Consider the following 20808-nt stretch of genomic DNA (forward strand, 5'->3'; position numbering starts at 1 on the left):
ACTTCAAACTTATTTGGAACTTAAGCGTTCATTTTATTTATTTATTTATTTATTTTTTTGTTAATTGCTATCACCTATTTTTCTTCACACAGCTAATTCTTACTGAATTCTAGCAAATGCTATTTTTCAATCCAAAGCAATAACAGTTGGATGTAAAAATCTACTCTATAGTCAGCTGCTGACATAGTCAAATCTGTCTACAGATTAAGGTCAACACTTCGTGTGTCTTTGCCCTGGGGGAAAGGAAGCTGGAAAAAAGCAGTGTCCTAGACATCTGCCCCACTGTCCCCGGAGACCCTACACTTTACCAAGGTGTGATACAGATTTTTTGCCCTTTGTATTCCTGGCATTCTGATTCTGTGTCTGGGTCTATAGGGAGCTCTTCATAGGTGTTTATTAATGGCTGAATAAATGATGATAAACCAATGGTCAGGATGTTTGTAGTTTTTCCTTCTTTTGTGTGTGTGTGTGTGTGTGTGTGTGTGTGTGTGTGTGTTTATGTGTTGCATGTGCAAATATGTATTGCTCATAATGAACCACCAGTGATTTCTGGTTTCAGTTTGTTTTTAGAGACAGAGTCTCATGTCTCTCAGGTTGCCCTTGAATTCATTAAGTAGCCCAGAATGGCCTTGAACTCTTGGTCCTCCTGCCTCCACCTCCTGAGTGTTGGGGTTACAACATGTACTACCAGGCCTGATGGTTTCAGTTTCCTTAAACAAGAGCAAGATCTTACAGACACTTGTGAAACAGCAAGTGTGGCTTCGTTGTACATTTAGTTATTTTCTGCCAACAATAGTGGTTATTCCCACACTCAATTTAACAGCAGATTTTTTTTAGCAACTCGTGTATAATGGTTCTTTGAAAGAATTTTTATTGCATTTTGAAGAAGTCTCTCTTTTTATTATCATACTTCATCAGCTAAGTAGATATTTGTTTGGCTGCAGGAATAAATACAAATGGTGTAACTCTACTGCCACCCGACTCTTAGGAAGCCTGCCTTCCAGTCAGTGGGGTGGGAGACTGCAGGCTTGTGAAGATGGAGCCCACCAGCCATGTGGATCAATCCAGTATGCCTTCCTGAGGACATAGATTTTTCCAGGTAAACACCGGGCTGCTTGGTGCAAAGTTGCTGTGTTTATCCATGTACAGTGCTATATTCATTAGTACTGTCTTAGTCAGAGGTCACGTGGGATCTCTCAGAAATTGGTATCTGACACTGCACAATTCCTTCAGACATCAGGAGCTGGCAACATTTACATCGGATATGAGTTTGGCCTGTAGCTCTGGTGATCCTCCACATAGAGGAAGATGGAGAAGCAGGTCTTCGATATCCAAGTTCATCTGTCAGGAACTTTGCTCCTTTGCCCACAGAGTGTAGTCTAGTGTTGTAGACTCCTGGGAGGCAATAGCTACCCTATTGTCTGTCCTTACCTTCCATGAAAAGGTGGGCTAGTGGGGAAGAACTCTATGTGGTGGGGTGGAGGTAGAGGTCAGACCTTGGTGCCTTGGGCGTACATCTAGAATGCCCTGGACACTTCTGACCGGGCAAATCCTCACTGCTTTCTGATTTGAAGTTTCTTGCATTATGCTGCACCTGCCATTTACTGGAAAGCTCCATATGAGGGGTGGGAGGCTGTGGTCCTTTATGCCAAAGTTCATTCCTCTCACCTCATACCTCAGGCTCTTAGGCTAGCTCAAATCCTTCTCCTCTGCTAGAAGAGATGACTACTGAAGCAGGAGCCACTTTGCAAACAGTACCCCATGTGAATCAGTGTTTGTGTTTTCTTACTCTAGAGAGGCTTTCCCTGAGTCTGGGTGCTTCTGGTTGTCCACCTACTCACAACATTTTTTTCATATAGGCACAGTGGTATGACAGTGCTCACTTGTTATATTCACCGTTGTACTTGCTTTTAGGTATTATGAAAAGAAAGGTGGACCAATACACAGTGTTAAGGAAAGCCAGAGACTATTGTACTTCCTTTTAGGCATTATAGAAAAGGAAGATAAATCAATACACTGTGTAAAGGAAAGTCAGCAACCAAGACTAAGTTTGAGGATAGCTTTCAGAAAGGACCGGTTGGATCTTTTTATTTTAAATATTTTATTGAAAAATTGTTTTCATACAATATATTCTGATCATGGCTTCCCCTCACCCACTCCTCCCAGTTTTGTCCATCTCCTCACCCACCCAACTCCACACACTTTCTTTCTTTACTTCTTTAGAAAATAGGCTAACAAAACAAACAAAGAAACAAAACACAAGAAACATGCACGCTTGCGCGCGCGCACATGCCACAAAAACACAAAATTGGAAATCATAACATACAAGCAAAGACCAGTAAGACAAAAAAATTGCCCAAACAAAGCAATATGAAACAAAAAATCTACTTCGACTTCCAGAGAGAGAGAGAGAGAGGGAGAAATCAACCAACCCCCAAACCAACAAAACAAAACATCCACTACTGGGCATGGAGTGGGCTCTTAAGTGTAGTTGATATACTCACTGAAACTCCCTTGGAGAAAACTAATTGTTCCGTTGCAAGTGGTTGTCAATTACAGATAGCTTTTTTGTTAGGGACAGGAGCCTGTTCCACCTCCTTCTCTCAGTGCTGGAACCCAGCCTAGCTTGAACCTGTGCATGCTGCCATAGTTTCTGTGAGTTCACATGTGTCTCAGCCCTCTTGTGCCATGAAGACACTATTTCTTTCCAGTCCTCCATCCCCTCTGGCTTAAGAATCTTTCTGTCTCCTTTTCTGTGTAGCTCCCCGATCCCTGATTTGGAGCTTTGATGAAGACCTCCTACTTAAGACTGAATGTTTCAAAATCTCCCACTTTCTGCACATGGTCCTGGTGTGGGTCTCTGTGTTAGTTCCCATCTACTTCAGGAGAAAGCATCTCTGATGATGGTAGAGCAAGGCACTGATCTATGGATGAATCAGAATATCCTTAGGAGTCATTTTATTGCTATGTTCCTTTAGCAGAACAATAGTATTGATTTACTTTTCCTCTAGGTCCATGGCCTGTCCAGTCTCAGGTTCTTGGCCACTTGGGCAGTGTCAGGCATGGGTTCCATCTTATGGAGTGAGCCTTAAATCCGAACAAATAGTGGTTGATTACTCCACAACATTTGGGCCACTATTGTACAAAATATCTCGCAGGCTGGTGACTGTTGTAGACTGAAGGTTCTGTAGATGGGCTAATATTTACCTTCCTTCTCTGATAGCGTGCAGAGTACCTTCCAGTTCCATGAACACTAGTCAGTAGGGGTGAAACCTCTAGTTAGATACCAGTTTGACTTCTCCATGTTTGATGACATATATAAGTACCGTCTTCAGCAATGGAGCCTTACCATTAGGTTGTGGAGAAGAGTCAACAGCTTTGGCAATAGCCTGGGCTGTTTTGGGGTTTCCATGGTTCCCTTTGGCCAACAGCTCAATTAGATGTAACCCACTTCTGACACTGGAGGTTTCACATGGTAGTAAGACATGTCTAGTCAGAACATTGTCTCCCCATTATTTGGTGACTCCATTTAGATTTCTTTTGTATAGAAGCCTCTACGGTAATAGGTTTCCATATAGCCCCTTAGTGTTAATGTCTCTCCCCACATTCCTCCCTCATCCCTCTCTTCCACCCCTCCCCATTTAATCTTCCTGCTCCAGTCTCTCCCCCACATCATTTCTCCATTACTATCTATTAACTTTCCCTTCCTGGGATATCCTCTCCTCACCCTAGTCCATTACTGGATACCTAACTTCTATGGTTATACATATTGGAGCATGCACATCAGATGCTTAAAAACTAATATTCACATAAGAGAAATATACAACATTTGTCTGTTTGGGTCTGGGTTACCTCAATCAGGATTATTTTATTCTATTTCATCCATTTACCTGCAAAGTTCATAATTTCATTTTTCTTAACAGCTGAATTATATCCTTTTTTCCCTTTTATTTTATTTTACAATACTATTCAGTTCTACATATCAGCCACGGGTTCCCCTGTTCTCCCCCCTCCCACCCTCTCCCTTTCCTCCTAGCCCACCCCCCATTCCCACCTCCTCCAGGGCAAAGCCTCCCCCGAGGACTGCGATCAACCTGGTAGACTCAGTGAATTATATTCTACTGGGTAAATGTACCACTTTTTCATTATCTATTCCTTGGTGGATAGACATCTATGGTGGCTACAATTTCTGGATATCATTAATAGAGAAGCCATGAGCATGGATGAACAAGTGTCTCTATAGTAGGGTGTAGAGTCCTTTGGGTACATGCCCAAGAGTGGTATAGCTGGATCTTGAGGTAGATCAATTCCAAGCTTCTGGAGGGACTACCATTCTGATTTCCATAGTAACTGTACAAGTTTGCACTCCTGTGGTTATATTGTGTTCCCCAAAATATTGTGCACCCTAATAAACTTATCTGGGGTCAGAGAACAGAACAGCCACTAGATACAGAGGCCAGAAAACAGTGGCACACACACCTTTAGTCCTATTACTTGGGAGGCAGAGATCCATCTGGATCTCTGAGTTCAAAGCCACACTGGAAACAGCCAGGCATGGTGACTCACGCTTTTAATCCCAGGAAGTGATGGCAGAAAGCAGAAAGATATATAAGGTGTGAAAACCAGGAACTAGAGCTGGTTAAGCTTTTAGGCTTTTACCTGCAGTTCAGCTGAGATCCATTTGGATGAGGACTCAGAGGCTTCCAGTCTGAGGAAACATGATCAGCTGAGGAATTGGCAATGTGGGGTGGCTGTGGCTTGTTCTGCTTCTCTGATCTTCCAGCGTTCATCCCAATACCTGGCTTCAGGTTTGTTTTTATTAATAAGACCGTCTAACAATTTGTGCTACACAGACCCACGAGCAATGGGTGAGGTCCCCTTCCCCCACATCTTCACCATCATGAATTGTCATTTGTTTTATTGTCATTCTCACTGGTGAAAGATGAAATCTCAAAATAGTTTTGATTTTCATTTCCCTGATGACTAAAGATGCTGAACATTCCTCCTTCTCTCCTTCTCCCTCTCCCTCCTCTTCCTTCTCCTCCTTCTCTTCTTCATTTTTTTTTTTTTGAGACAGAATTTCTTTGTGTATCCCAGAACTTGTTCTGTAGAACAGGTTGGCCTTGAACTTAAAGATTTGTCTGTCTCTGCCTCCTGAGTGCTGGGATTAAAGGCTTGCCCAACCACCACTCAATTTGTTGAATATTTCTTTAATTGAGAATGAAATGAATATTTCTCATCTTTTGAGAAGTCTGTTTAGTTCTGTACACCATTTTAAAATTGAGTTGTTTGTTTTCTTGATGTTCAAGGTTTTTTTGTTGTTGTTATTGTTCTTTATATGTTTTAGATATTAGCCCTCTATCAGATGTATAGTTGGCAAAAGTATTTTCCCATTCTGCCACTTTGTCTGAATGATGGCATCTTTTGCCATTGAGATTTTCAGTTTCACGAAGTTCCATTTATTAATTGTTGGTCTTAGTGCCTGTGTTTATGTGTTCTGTTTAGAAAGCCTTTTCTTGTGCCAATGTGTTCAAGACCACCTCCCACTTTCTTTTCTATGAGATCCAGTGTATCTGGCTTTATATTGAGGCCCTTGATCCATTTGGAGTTGAGTTTTGTGCAGGGTGATAAATGTAGATGTATTTGGATTCTTCTACATGCAGTTATCCAGTTTGACCAGCACCGTTTGTTGAAGATGCCGTCTTTTTCCTAGGGGATATTTGGCTTTTTATCAAAAATCAGGTGTCCGTAGGTGTGTGGACTATATCTGTGTCTTCAGTTAGATCCCACTGGTTAACATGTCTGTTTTGATGTCAATACCAAGCTCTTTTTTTTTTAAATCATTATAGCTCTGTAGTATAACTTGAAACTTGGTATACTGATAGTTCATCAGTTCTTTAATTATTCAGGATTGTTTTTTTAGCTATGCTGGGTGTTTGGCATTTCCATAAAAAGCTAAAAATTGTCCTTTCAAGTTCTGTGAAGAATTGTGTTGGAATTTTGATGGGGATTGTGCTGAATCTGTAGATTTTGGTAGGATGGCTATTTTCACTATATCGATCCTACCAATTCACGAGCATAGGATTTTTTTTTCCATTTTCCAAAATATTTCTTCAGAGTCTTAAAGTTTTTATTAGACCAGTCTCTATCTTACGGCGTATCATCTTGTTTTCTCACTTCTCAAGTCTTCAGTATCCCAGGTGGTCACATATTGGCTTGAATAAGGGAAAATGAGTTTTGTGGCTTTGGAGCAACCCTGTTTTCATTTGCTTAGCTACATGGAGAATAAGGTCTTCTGGAGAAATGGAGAAGATGATAAAATGGACCATCCCTCTGTCTCATTCTGTCCAGCCCTTGCCTCACGTTGATTCTATAGGGTCTTGGGTCCTTGTCCTCCATTCCTAAACTTGGAAATCTTTTGTAATGCTATAATTTGCCCGCATTGGTCTCCCTTTTATTTTTTCCTCTGGTGAATAATTCAAGTGTTCTCAAATTTCTGTTTTAAAAATGTCCCTCCAGGAATCCACAGTAAAACGAAGGATTATTTTCCCACTAAACACAACATGAACTCGATCCTTGCTTTGATTTTTGGAAGCTGACCATAATCTGAAGCAATTATCCTAACCTCCAGCTGGGCCTGAGTTCTCCTTTTCTCAGGCCCCAGGACCAGGAGCCTCTCACCGCAGGATGGTGGATAAATGGCACGGCCTTCCAAAGCCCATGCTGGCTTCTCCCACTGAGGACTGAGACTTCCCTTTATGACAGTCTCCCATGAGAAATGCTCGCGATGATCAGTCTGTTGAAAACACAGACGGACGGACTGCTTCAGCAGGGGAGCGGCTCGTGCTCTTCCCATCTGGCTGCAGTCTCCGGCTGTAGTTACTTTCCAGACTGTCGTTTTTCACCCCGGTTCTTGTTCATTGACAGTGCTCCGCTGTTGCCTAGTCTCTCACCCGGGCTCATTTGTGGATCACTTGGCTGCGCTGTGCTGACAAGCAGCGGGAGGCTGTGGAGACTGCTGCTGAGCAGACCTCTATCATGGACCATCCTGCTGCTGCGGGAGAGATGACGGCTGTAGGTGGCCAGCGGGCTTTCTGGAAGAGTGAGTGAGTCTCTAGAGGCTTTGTATGCTGACACACTAAGCCCGCCCTCTGAACCCACCACATCCTTGTACCCTGCATCCCTGGATGAGCCGTTTTCTCTACAACTGGGAAACGTCCCCTTCTTATTTCTGGATGTTTCCAACTATGGGTCCTGTCTGTCTTAATGGTTATTTCCGCTCTTCATGTGGCCCAAACTATCTATTACATCACAGAGAAACAGTCATCAGTTAATTTCTTCTGTGGAATGGTCTACTCTTGGAGGCAGCTTCTCTGCTCTCTACCTTTAGGGTGTTTCTGAATACCTAAGGGGACGACGACGATGACGATGACTGTTTCTTTGTATTTTAAGCTGAATATATTTGCTGATGGAGCCAAGCATCCAAATGGTTTTTGAGTGAGTGATACGTGGATATCAATTCCAGGGTTACAGTCACCACTTTTTTCCCACTTGAGAACTGAGTCCGATTCCGTAAAATATATATATTTAGCTATAAAAAAATGAAAATTATAGCTGGATGGCAGTGGTGCATGCCTTTAATCCCAGCACTTGGGAGGCAGAGTCAGGCAGATCTCTGTGAGTTCAAGGCCAGCCTGGTTTACAGATCGAGATCCAGGACAGGCACCAAAACTACATGGAGAAGCCCTGTCTCTAAAAACAAAACAAGCAAACAAACAAACAAAAAAAAAGTAAAAAATTGCAATTAAACTTAATCCTGTTTGCATTTCTGTTGGTGAGTATTTGCCAAAGATTGCAAGAGAACTCAGTTCTCTTGTGTTCCTCTGAATATGAATGTTACCCATGACACAAAGTATGATCCCAATATTTTTTGATACAAATTACTGCTGTTACCACTAGTCTCCATTCATTCTTAGAGACAGACTCTTGCTGTATTGTAAAGGCTGAACTCTGAACTACAGGGCTCAAGTGGTTCCCATGCTACAGTCTTCAAATAGCTGGGAGTATAGGCACACCATAACTGTTCATTTAATTACTTAATTTTATGGTGCTGGGGATTGAGTTGGCCTTTGTGCCATGCATACTAGACAAGTATTCTACCTCTGAGATCCATCCTCAGCCCACCATACAGCCTTTAAGCCAAAGCTAGAGCCTGGGCTTCATCAAACCCATAGTTGGTTGTTCCCCAGCTCCCCATTGGAGGCAAATCTGGATTTGTTGGACCTAATTGAGAGATACAGTTTTCTAAGGGACTTTCATGGGTAACCTTGATGACATTTAATTTTAGTTCTAAGTACTAATTTTATAATTTAACTGTCATGCAAGATTATTTCACAGTTATGTCTGGTTCTTCTTTATGGAGACTTTTGTAGAGAGGATCTCAGTTATGACATAGTGTGTCTAATTCCTCTTTATAACAGCTTTTGTGATGGGATTTACAGGCTGGCTAGATTCTTTATTTTTTTTAGATTTATTTATTTTGCTTTATGTGTTTTACTGCTATATTCTCTCTCTCTCTCTCTCTCTCTCTCTCTCTCTCTCTCTCTCTCTCTCTCTCTCTCTCTCTCTTACTGCATGTATGTCTGTGCACATGTGTAACTTATACCCATAGAAATTAGAAGAGGGCATTGGATCCCTTGGAACTGGAGGTAATGATGGCTGTGAACAAACATGTGGGTGCTGGAAACTGAACCCAGGTTCTCCTTGTAGGGAGCCGCCATTCAAAGATGGCGCTGGCCTCCTGGTAGCCTACTTGTAAACAACTCCATATATGGCTATGCTCTCGGGACTACGTGTCCTGTGACCTCTGCATGCACGGGTATGGTAATCGACCTTATGTCCTCAGCCTATCCCGTGGCTCCCCGTGCTTGCATTCTGGCGGGACCCAATCACAGTACGGCACGTTTGCCTGATTCCCTATATAAGCAGCTGCATTTTAGTCCTCGGGGCCCCTCACATCCCGCTCTCCCTTAATCAAGAGGCGCTCCAATAAAGTGTGATCTGAGAAGAATCCTCGAGTGGTGGTCATTCTTCCTCTCAGTCAGTGCTCCCAGCCACCTTTCTATTTCCTGTGCTCCTAACCACTGAGCCACCTCTCTGATTCCTGTGCTCCTAACCACTGAGCCACCTCTTCAGCCCCCATCCTTTTAACCACTGAGACAACTCTCTAGCCCTGTATATATATTTTTTTAAGTCTAAAATATTTGCTCTTCTTCTTAGGTGCTAAAAACACAGTTTAAGCTGGCTTTTGTTGCCATTTTTATATTTTCTATGTGGTGAGGAGGGTTCTATTTAAACTTTCTATTGGTCTGGGACATTATAGAGGGCATTTCCAACTGTGCTTGGGACAAAAGGTTGGACACCTTCCACTTTGCTTTCCTTGAGTTAATCGGTAGATGCTGTATGCCAGAAGATGTGAATCAAGAGTAACACAAATAAGGGACAACTGGAGCACACACCAGGAAGCAGCAGGGTGGAGAGGTTGATTGGCAGTGAGAACCCCTGCTGCTCTTCCCACCACCTGAGTTTGGTTCCCTGAACCCATGCTGGGTGCCTGGGAACACCTGCAACTCTACTTCTAGGGGATGCAGCCCCTTCTATGGCCTCTGCATGTGTGGACAGCCACATAGGAAGCATACACAGACAGACAGACAGACAGACAGACACAGAGACACAGACATAGACACAGAGACACAGCCACAGCCACAGCCACATAGACACATAGACAGACAGACAGACAGACACAGACACACAGCCACAGCCACAGCCACACAGACAGACAGACAGACACACAGCTACAGACACAGACACACAGACACAGACAGCCACAGAGACACAGACACACAGCCACAGAGACACAGCCACACAGCCACAGAGACACAGACACACAGCCACAGCCACACAGACACACAGACACAGACAGGCACACAGACACAGACAGACAGACACACAGCCACAGAGACACAGATACACAGCCACAGCCACAGACACACAGACACAGAGACACAGACACACAGCCACACAGCCACAGACAGACACACAGCCACAGAGACACAGACACACATGCACTTAGGTAAAAATAGAAGAAGCCTCCTCCTACCCTTAGTGTTGTAGATTGAAGGTTGCTACAGTCATGGAAAAAGCGTGTGTTGGCTGGCATTGAAGAGGGTGCTGCAGTCTGGAGCCAGGCTTTGCCTAACTAATCAAATATAACCTGTGGAAAGCCATGTCATTCTAGGAAGCAAGAGTTTTGATCTGAGGTTCTGTGAACATAAGCATTTGCTCTGAGTTTTCTTTTTCCAGGATTTTACATTGAGATTTTTCACAGTGAGACCACTTGAAAGCTTCCTATGCCCACTTTCTACTCAGGACAATTTTGCCAGCATCTCTCTTGCTTTGCATCCACCTTGTGGCTCTCTCATTCCCTCCCTGCCTTGCACAGACCTTCCCTGGTGTATGCAGTTCCTGAAACATGCTCTACCCTGTGTTGGTGGACTTTTTTTGTGAGGACAACATTGCCCTTGCTTTTCAATTTGAATGTTTTACCCCCATTTGCTCCAGTACTCTGACTTCAGACCTCCTGCTTGCCCTTACTTGATATGAAATGACATGTCAGGTCAAGTCACCCAGCTGTGTATATCTTTTTTTTTTTGGACCATGATGAAGTACCTGATCCAAAGCAATTTAAGGAAGAGAGGGTTTATTTTAGCGTGTAGTTCCAGAGGGAGAGTCCACAATGGTGAAAAGGGTATGGCAGTAAAAACAGAAGTCAGAAAGATCACATTTCATCTACACCCAGGAAGCAGAGAGAATGAACAGGAAGTGGGACAAAGCTGTAAAACCTCAAAGCCCCCTCCAGTGACCTTCTTCCAGGAAGGCTTTACCTCTTAAAGGTTCTGCAACCTCCCCAAATGGTGCCCACAATTGGGGATGAAGTGTTCTAATACACAGCTGTCTTATTTACTTTTCTACTGCTGTGACAGAACACCATGACCAAGGCACCTTATGGAAGAGTTTATTGGAGACTTGATTATAGTTCCAGCAGTATAGTCCATGCCTACCATGGTTGGGAGCATGCCACCAGTCAGGCAAACATGGTGCCAGAGGAGTTGCTGAGAGCTCACGTCCTTATCTTCAATGTAGGGGGCAGAGAGAAGAGAGAGCTAACTGGGAATGGTGTTGGCTTTTGAAACCTCAAAGCCCCTCCCCAGTGACACACCTCCCCCAACAAGGCCACACTCCCTAATCCTTCCCAAACACTTCCACCAACTGAGGACCAAGTCATTCAACTATATGAGCCTTTGGGGGCCATTCTCATTCAAACTACCCAGGAGCTTATAGCAGACATTTCTCCTTCAAACCACCACGCCCTGCAAACAAAAACCATCTGCATTTGCTCTTGACTAAGTCAGTGAGGCATCTGGGAAGGGTGGTCTCCAGCTGCCATTGTCGTCTCTACCAGTCAGTAGGCTCAGGGTAGACTTTTCTCTTCTCACTCTTTGCTTGAAGCCCCTACTTCCAGAGGCCATGTGAAAATATTGGCTTGGCTGTACATGCACCTGACTGAAAGTTGCAGTAGTGGTGGTGTGCTGACTTCCTCTGCAATCTGCAGCAGTTTCTACCCTAGATCACTCTTTGAGTTCCTGTTGGGAGGTGAGGTGAGAAGGAAGGGCTGTGGTTCTGGGGGAGGCGTAAGTGGCTAAGAGGGAAGAAGCTAAGATGTCTTTATCCTCTGGACAACTTTGGTGCAGAATCATTTGTATTAATGAAGGTTCTATGGAGAAACAAAACCAACAAGAGTGAGTGTGTGTGTGTGTGTGTGTGTGTGTGTGTGTGTGTGTGTGTGTGTGTAGGGGGGGCTGGTACTGCTTATAAGGAATCCTCTCACCTGCGAAGTCTGTAGTGGGAGTTGGCACAATGAAACCCTAGCGTTGCTAGTGGTATAACTTCAGTGTGCACATTGGCAAGCTTAATCCTCAGGAAGAGCTTGTTTTTTCAGCTTGAGTCTAAAGGCTGGAAAGATAGATGTCCCAGCTCAAAGGCAGTGGGGCAGAAAGAATTCTCTTACTCAGCCCTTTAGCTGGTTAGATGAGGCCCAGCACATTAGGGAAGGCAATCTGTTTTACTCAGCCTACAAACTTATGTGTTAATTTCATCCAGAAGTGGTCTTACAGACACACTAGAGTAATGTTTGGCTATATCCCTGGGTGCCCTATAGTCTAGTAATGCAAAAAGTAGTTGACCTCTCTCTCTCTCACACACACACTTACACACACACACACACACACACACACACACACACACACACCATGAAATTAGAAAAAGGTCTAGTTGAGAAGAGGAAGGGGACTAGTTAGAGCAAGTAGGAGACAAGAGAGGATAATGGGAGTGAATACCATAGAAAAATACTATGTATGTGTTTGAAATGTTATGATGAAACCTATCATTATGTGTAATTAATATAAACATAAAAATTTGACCTGTAAAATAACTATCGGCATCCACGAATAGTGTCAGAATTAATTTCCACACATTTATTTGGTTATTAATTATATGATAGATCATGCTTTCAGATATGATCATGCTTTCAGAGTTCAGGGAAAGGTGAGGCATGAGAAAGTTGCAATAAAATTATAATAAAGAAATGGGATTTTTTTTCAAAGAATTCTATGAATCTCTAGGTCTCCTTTCCTTTGTGCCCCTTAGCCCCACAGCACACACCACCCACTGCCATCAGGAAGTGGCACGGCTGTCCTTTCTTAGCTCTATGAAAGGCGCTATGCATGCCCCCTCCTCCCACCTCAAGGTGCTTAACATTTAAACAAACTCTCAACAACAGGTCACCAGCTTCAAAAGGACCATTCATGCTGGAGTTTCTGAGAAGTAGATCACAGGCATCCCTTCAGCCCCATCTTACCTGAGAAACCCCGGAGCTCACTCATCTCAGTAACTGGTGCTTCTTCCCTTTTAGTTCCGTGGGTGGCCTGGAGCTCACTGTGCAGACCAGGCTGGCCTGGAGCTCATGGAGCTTCACCTGCCTGTGCCACACGAGTGTGAGGGCTAACATTGTTCTGTTTCAGTGTCCTTCTTCACCTGAGACTAGGACTAAGCAAAGGCAGTCAACAAATGTTGGTCTGGCCGAGCTGGTAAAGGTACATGGTTCCTAGCACAGGGAAATAGTTCTGGGTATGCAGTGGGGATTCCTCCTTGTGAAGGTGGCTTATGGGAAGATGTAGCCCTTACATTTCCTAGTCTAATAAACTGGGGGGGGGGGCGCAGGGCAAAACCTACTATCATGGTGTTTCTTCTGTGAAAAACCTTCTCAGAGGTCTTTGGCCAGTAGCTAGTCCAAAAGAAAGGGCTGGAAGGACTTGAGGGCTGAGAAAGATAGTCTTTTCTAGAAGTATCATCCATGGCAACATAAACAAGAGAAGACATAACTACAACATGCCAAACCACAAGAACAAAACCCCAAACAAAAGACCCAAAAGACTGGCTTTCCTTGAACTCTGTGGCCATTCCTGGGGCTGTCCCCTGTGACTTCAAACCAGATTTTTCTGCTCCGCCTCTCTTTTCCCAACCATGCCCCCTCTTCTTGGTGGCTGCTGGGGTGCCCTAGCTGCTCTGCACCTGTTCTAGCTGTCCTTGAGCCTGGCAGTCCTGCTCATTAAACTTAGTTTCCTTTCTAGCTTGAGCTTGCCTTTCGGCTGATGAGATCTTTAGCTTTCTCCGTCAGACTCTCTATGTAGCTGAAGATGACCTTGAACAGATCATCCTGCTTCCACTTTGTGAACGTGGGGATTGCAGGCATGGGCTGCCTTGGCTAGGTTTATACAGTGTTGGGGATTGAACCCAGGGCTCTGTGCATGCTCGGCAAGCCCTCTACCAGATGAGCTCCAGCCCAGCACTTGATCCAGTTTTTAAAAACTGTCACTTACCATTGCTAACAATGGAAGCAGCAAATTCATTTTTGTGATGATTTACAAAATTAGATGTAATTATTTCATAATGATTTTCTTTCTAGACTTCCTGTTCCATTCAAAACTTTGTTCTCCTCAGGTTTTCACAGTAAGTCTCTAAAGAAAATGCAAAACTGACCATTAACACAAATAGCCTCTAACACCAATTTTAGAGTTGATTTTGTTTTGGATAATCTGTCATTTAGTACGCTCCTACCATTTTAAGGGCAAACAAGAGTTCGTTGAGACATCATGTGATTAAACTCCAGGTGGCCAAGCCTTGCAGTTGGGTTTGACTAGGTATCATAATAAGTCACTTTAGACAGGACTTCAAATAAAAAGTCTTTAAAACTCGTTAAGTGACAAAGCATTTAAGCCATTGTTGGAATTAAGAAAAAAAAAATGAAAAATTGCATGAAAACACATCATCAGAAGGAATTCAGAGTGAGTTACCCCAATCATTGCCTTCCATTGTGTAGCCGATGGTAAGTCCACCCAGCTGCCACAGAGTTTCAAACTCATGGTCACACAGACAACCCTGGTTAAAATCTGTGGGACACCAAACAAGGAGGCATGAATGTAGAAAAGTGAGCGGTAACAGAGCAGGGTGGGGACAATATGAGTGGGAAGGAAGGAGGTAATCAGAATTTGTTATATAGGTGTATGCAACTGTCAAAAAACAAATTGAGTCAACAAAAAAACAAGGACACAAAAATAAAACAAGTGTTTTCATTATCGTGAGAAAAAGTAAAAAGAAAGACATCCTCATATAATTGGAATAGTTTTTTTTCTCACTAACAATAAAAAAATAGCTTTTGCTTGCATTGTTGCTGTCCCAGGACTAATACAATGCAATCCTTATAAGTCTAGAGGCAAGTGAATTAGTGAAACTTAATTGGACACGAAGTAGATGCAAAATCAAAGTGTGGTTTGTATGCACAGCGCTCCTGGATGTCATTTGCATGTAAAGAAATAAAAGAGCAAGAAGAACGTTCAGACTGATCGTCTGTGAAGGACTTAATTGAAAACAGTTTTCTGCTTTTAAAAAGTGATTTATTTTAAACATACCTTTGAAAAACAAAAGCCTTACCGATAACCATTTTAAGTGTATTATCTCAATGTGGGATTTCAGTAAAAGGTCAAATCTTATAGAAGTATTTTTGGTATGACTCAGTACTGATCACAGATAAATTTTACCAAGAAAATGAAATTAGTTGAGCATTTTAAAGTCCGAGCACTTATTTAAAGAAGCAGACCGCCCTCCCCCGACCCTCACTGAAATAAAGACTCCAAAGAGAGAAGGCTGGTTGAGGGAAATGGAAAATGAAAACAAATTTAAACGCTCCTGTGCAAGCTTTCTTCACAGGAGTGAGAACTGACACGGGGGCAGAGGTGTGCGCTCCTCCACAGCAAGCCCGGCACAGTCCGCTGTTACTGCAGGGCCACAGGCAAACCGGACTTCCTGCTTTATAACTGCCCTTAATTAAAGGGTTGTGTTTTAGCCCAGATGTGCAAGTGTGGCACTTTCATTTCAGCTTAAGTCTTGTTTAACAGTCCCCAGCCCACTTCCCAAGGAGCTCCCTGAGGACCCTGACTGGCATTTCCGGCCCCCAGGATCCAGCTCCTACTTCCTACTTCACTGGCTAGGCAACGTTCACAATGGGGTCATGCTGGCAGTCTCCTGGGCTGGTGGCCTGACTCAGCATGGGAGAATACTGCGTCGTCGTCGAAATTGCCCAGGATGACTGACCCGACCAGTCCCTCACTGACCTCAGTTAGTCCAGAGATTGGTCTGAGGTGGGCAGGGAGGCTACCGCAGTTCTGTGAATTAAATCTAAAATGTGTGTCAAGGAAAGAGGTGCAAGGGAACCTGGGGCCCTTGAAAGGCCTGCTTGGGGAAGCACCGAGCAACCTAACTCGGAAGCTCACTAGCCTACAATAGGGTCGAGCTACAATAGGGTCGAGCTTCGATCCACATAGAAACTGCACGTGCAGGCTACAGGGGATTGGTGTGTCCTCTTGTTATTGCCCCACTGAATGGGAACTGTAGTAGTTGCTATGGCCCAACATCCTGACAGAGGATAGACTTCATATTGCTAGGCCAGGAAAAGACTTGGATTCAAATATCAAACTATGGTTCCTTTTGAACCCCACGTTACTTTCTCCCCAGTATATTGTTGAGAAATTGTAAGTCAGTCCACTGTAAAGTGTGTCCAGCAGCAAGAGCCTGTGAGGGACACCTCTTTAGCCCCGAGCTTCCTTATCTCTAACTCATTTTCTGTTCCCACAGATGTTGTACAGCCAGCATGGTGATCCGCAGGCCCTGGAGGTGCAGAGGCAGACACCAGCCTCCAGGCCTTAGCCCTGTTTACACACTCAACAGCAATCGGCCTGAGAGATGAGAAGTGACTCTAGGCCTTTTCTGCTTTTCTATCTTCACTCTGACAGATACCCATCTTGACTCTTGTGCCTTTAAAACAGCCTTTACTGTGTGAACTGTGCAAAGATGTGCAAAGAAAATATGTTCAAGTTTTTTTTTTTTTTTTGGTAACCGATTTCATATTTTTCCTGAATCTTTGAAGTGGCAAGTGGTGGTAAAGGTTATAGTTTCTGTGGATTAAACACATTAGTGATTAACTCTGGGTGACCAAGAATGCACAGGTGTTGCATTAAGGAAAGAAAGAAACACACTCCCCCTTGGAGTCATTTTACCAAGAGCGAGTCCAGATCGGAACTCTCTACTTCATGCTCTCTGTCTTCTGTCCTCTGTCTGTCTGTTGTATGAATTTGAAACTGTACCTGCCTGAAGACTGTCTTGTGAATCTGTTCCTGTGTCTGTATGTCTCTGTGTGTGTGTCTGTCCCTCACAAAGGGATTTGCTCTGTATTTGTTGAACTGTAGCTGGAGAGTTTCCCGCCAAGCCCCGGCAGCCCCACAGCCCACTTATAAAATAATCACTCAGAAGCTTATATTACTTATAAACTGTATGGCCGTGCCAGGCTTTTTGCTATCTAGTTCTTATATCTTAAATTAACCCATTTCTATTAATCTATAAGTTGCCTCGTGGTTCATGGCTAACATCTGCTTCTCATGGTGGGTGGCTGGCAGTATCTCCTCACTCAGACTTCCTCCTCCCAGAATTCTCCTCTCTCTTTTTGTCCCACCTATACTTCCTGCCTGGCTACTGGCCAATCAGCACTTTATTTATTAATCAATCAGAGCAACACATTCACAGCATAGAGAACATCCCACTGCATTGAACAACACAGAAATCATCACATGTGGGAAGGGATGAGGGATGCTTTACAGAAATCTTGAACAGTTTTACAAAGGATTGAGTCAGTGGCTCCAACTGACCCCAACTTACCAAGATAATAAACAGTATTACAAACATCATTGTTTATCAACAAATATAAATAAATATAAATGTTGTGTTCAACATGTATGGTGAATCTTCATCTTAGAAGATTGCTTTCAACATCTGTATTTGCTGCTTTCAGCAAATGATTCAGCATTTTTCTGGGTCAGTGGCATGGAAGAGATCATTTAAGATTACAGCTATACGTTAGGTTAGGTTGTAAAAGTTGATTGCATGGGAAACCCAAGGCAAGTTAAACAAACAGGCTGAGTCTTCAGTAGGATATCGACCTTAAGTCTTAAGTGGCTTAAGTCTCAAGGTGTATCATTAACTTTGGCTGTGAGGTCTAATAAAAGTTCTAGTCTCAGCCAGGCAGTAGTGGCACATACCTTTAATCCCAGCACTCAGAAACAGAGGCAAGTGGATCTCTGAGTTCAATGCCAGCAGGTCTACAGAATGAATTCCAGGACATCCAGGGCTATACAGAAACCCTGTCTCTAAAACCAAACAACAACAACAAAAAGTTCTAGTCTCTTACAAAGTAAGAGAGATTTTCAAAATATTGCACAGCCACAGTAGTTGATATTTATATCTATCAGCTAATGATCATTGAGCTTATTTTGATTACAAGGCTAAGATGATGATTTGGATCAATGAATGGGTTCATAAGCAGTGGCATCCTCTAAACGGCTCTTATGGCTTGCCAGAGCTCATTGTTAATTGGGGAATTTTGTAGGTCTAAACTCCACTCAACACTTCATCATTACAAATGTGGTTGCAGAAACCTACAACATGCAGAACTCACTGATTCCTACCTGTTTGCCTGCGCTTCACCGTCATCATGCAATTGACATTCTCTGTCTCCATTATACCCTAAAGTGGGAAGACTGTAAGTGCTGTGGGCACCGTGAGGGTGAACTGGAAAAGCACCCCCACTTTGTATTAGGTTCTCCTCTCTTCACACATCAGCACTCAGAGTGGGAAATTTGCAATAATTAAAAAAATCTTGAATTCTTTTAGGTTGTAGAAGTAAAAGGTTGGCAAAAAGAATGAAATGGACTTTTACTAGTTAAAGCCTACGACTGCCCACACACTCTGTAAACTAGTTTGTAGTGGTTTGAATGAGAATGTCTCCTGTAGACTCATATATGTGCATGCTCAGTCCTCAATTATTGAACTGTTTGGAAGGATTAGGAGGTGTGGCCTTGCTGGAGGAGGTATGTTGCTGGGGGTGGGCTTCGAGGTTTCAGAAGCCCATGTCAGGGTAGGCCAGACCCTGTCTGTCTGTCTGTCTGTCTGTCTCTGTTTGCTGCCTGCAGATCAGGATGTAAAGCTCCCAACTACTGCTCCAGCACCATGCCTATCGGTTTTCCATCAGGATGATCATGAACTAAGACCAGCAATAGCACAGCGATAGAACGGTCACTAAAGCACAGGTAAAGTGCACCGCCGTGCGGACACGGTGAAGCAGGCAGAGAGCATCACTTCCCTGCTGCACCCGCCGCTTTCTCAGGCCCCTGGCACTGCTGTCCACTGTGTCTCCAGTCGTCTTCAGCTTGCCTTGGCTGCTGTCACCAACCAGTGGCTTCCAAGGGGGCAACTTCCTCAGGCACGTGCAAGACTTTACATGTGCTTTTGTTCTTTCTTGTTACAAATAGCAATTCAGGGGCCAGATGTGGTGGCCCACTTCTGTAATTTCAGCACTTGGGGGGCTGAGGCAGGAGGATTGCAAGTTTGAGGCCCAGCCAGGCTACAAAGTGAGACCATGTTTATAAAAAGAACTGTTATTATCAGCAACAACAACAAAAACCCAAGCCATGCTATTTTTACTTGTTTTTAAATAACAACAACCTCTTTTTCTTCTTATTATTAGAAACAGGGTCTTACTATGTAGCCCGGGGTGGACTGGAACTCTGTATGAAGACCAGACTGGCTTTAGACTCACAGGGATCCTCCTGCCTCTGTCTCCTGAGTGCAGGGATATTTATTGCAAAACAACCAGAAAATGATGCCTATAATCTCAGCAGTTTAAGATAAGGAAGAGGGATACTGGGAATATTGAATTTGAGTTTAGCCTCATATCATGAGATTCTGTCTTAAAATACCCCCCCAAAAGTCAGAAAACACCACATAGTTTTAATATGTCATTAATAACCAAATCTCCTGAGCTAACCATAGTCAATATAAATTCTTTATTTTCCATAAGTCCTTCTAGATGTTTTTCTAGTGGCCTGAAAATATCCCTTCCTTTAAAAGTGTTATATTTATCACTGGGCATGGTGGCACATGTCTGTGATCTTGGCACTTAGGAGAAGGATGAAAGAGAATCATGAGTTCAAGGTCAATCTGAGCTACAGAGTAAGATTCTGTCTAAAAACAAAAGTGTTTTATTTGTATATGATTCTATTTCCTAACCTTAGAAACATTATACTATGTAATGTCAATATAGTCTATATCAGTGTATCAGTGTGTTAATAGTCTCAGAACAAGGCACAGACTGGGAGGTGCTGCTACAGAGAAACACAATTGGGTAGTGTTTAGGCAGAGCTGAGGTGATGGGTGTAAATTGATGAGTCAGATAAATCAACAGGATTTTTCGACTTTTCCCCAATAGGGAAAGAACTTTCAGAATTGGGGGAACAAAGAACTACCATTACTGAGTTGGGAGGAATGGGCAGTGGATGAGTAAGAGGACCAGAGAGCAGGGGTGTGGATGAGAGTCTTGAGGGCCCAGCAGACTGGGCTTGGGATTGTTGCTGCCCAGTGGTATCTACAGATTAGCTCATGTTCTTCCACATGTCTGTTATATCTAATGATAAAAATCATGCACCCACATGTGCTTTTATATTAAACCAGAGGATCCCTTTTATTCTTACCTCCTAGCTCCCTCTGCAAGCTGCTCTAGGGAAGGAAGGGCCTTACTTAGAGGGGACATTTTGCCACCCCACTCATTCTTTGGTGATGTGTGTGTATAGGAATGGAAGCTGTATGAGTGGAAGGAATGAAGTTCTTTTCTTTTTCTCAGTCATTTGTGAAACCCAAGGGTGCTAGTCATGATCTTTAAGATGGAGGGAGATGACGTGTTTTTCAGTGACTGCCAGCAGTGGCATCATGACTAGATAGTATGATCCTGCTGTACCAAATAATCTCATAGAGAAGCACAGGGTTTGGCTTGTGTGTGAGGCTAACTGGGAATTAACTGGTTCTTACCGGATGTCCCCTGCCCTCAGCTGTTTCTGCTCTCCCTGGTTCCAACCAATCGAACACCCCCATTTAAAGTTCAAGCCAGCACTTACATCAGCATTATGACATCACTTACAATTTTCCACCTAGAGGATTTTACTAATTTAAATCAGTAGTCTGGTGGTAAGAGGGAGAGAGTTCATTATGTGGGCACCCAGCCAAAGACACTCCTAAGGGATTGTCCTGGCA

Source organism: Peromyscus maniculatus, chromosome 9 (assembly GCF_049852395.1).
Source record: "Peromyscus maniculatus bairdii isolate BWxNUB_F1_BW_parent chromosome 9, HU_Pman_BW_mat_3.1, whole genome shotgun sequence".
NCBI classification, from domain to species: Eukaryota; Metazoa; Chordata; class Mammalia; order Rodentia; family Cricetidae; genus Peromyscus; species Peromyscus maniculatus.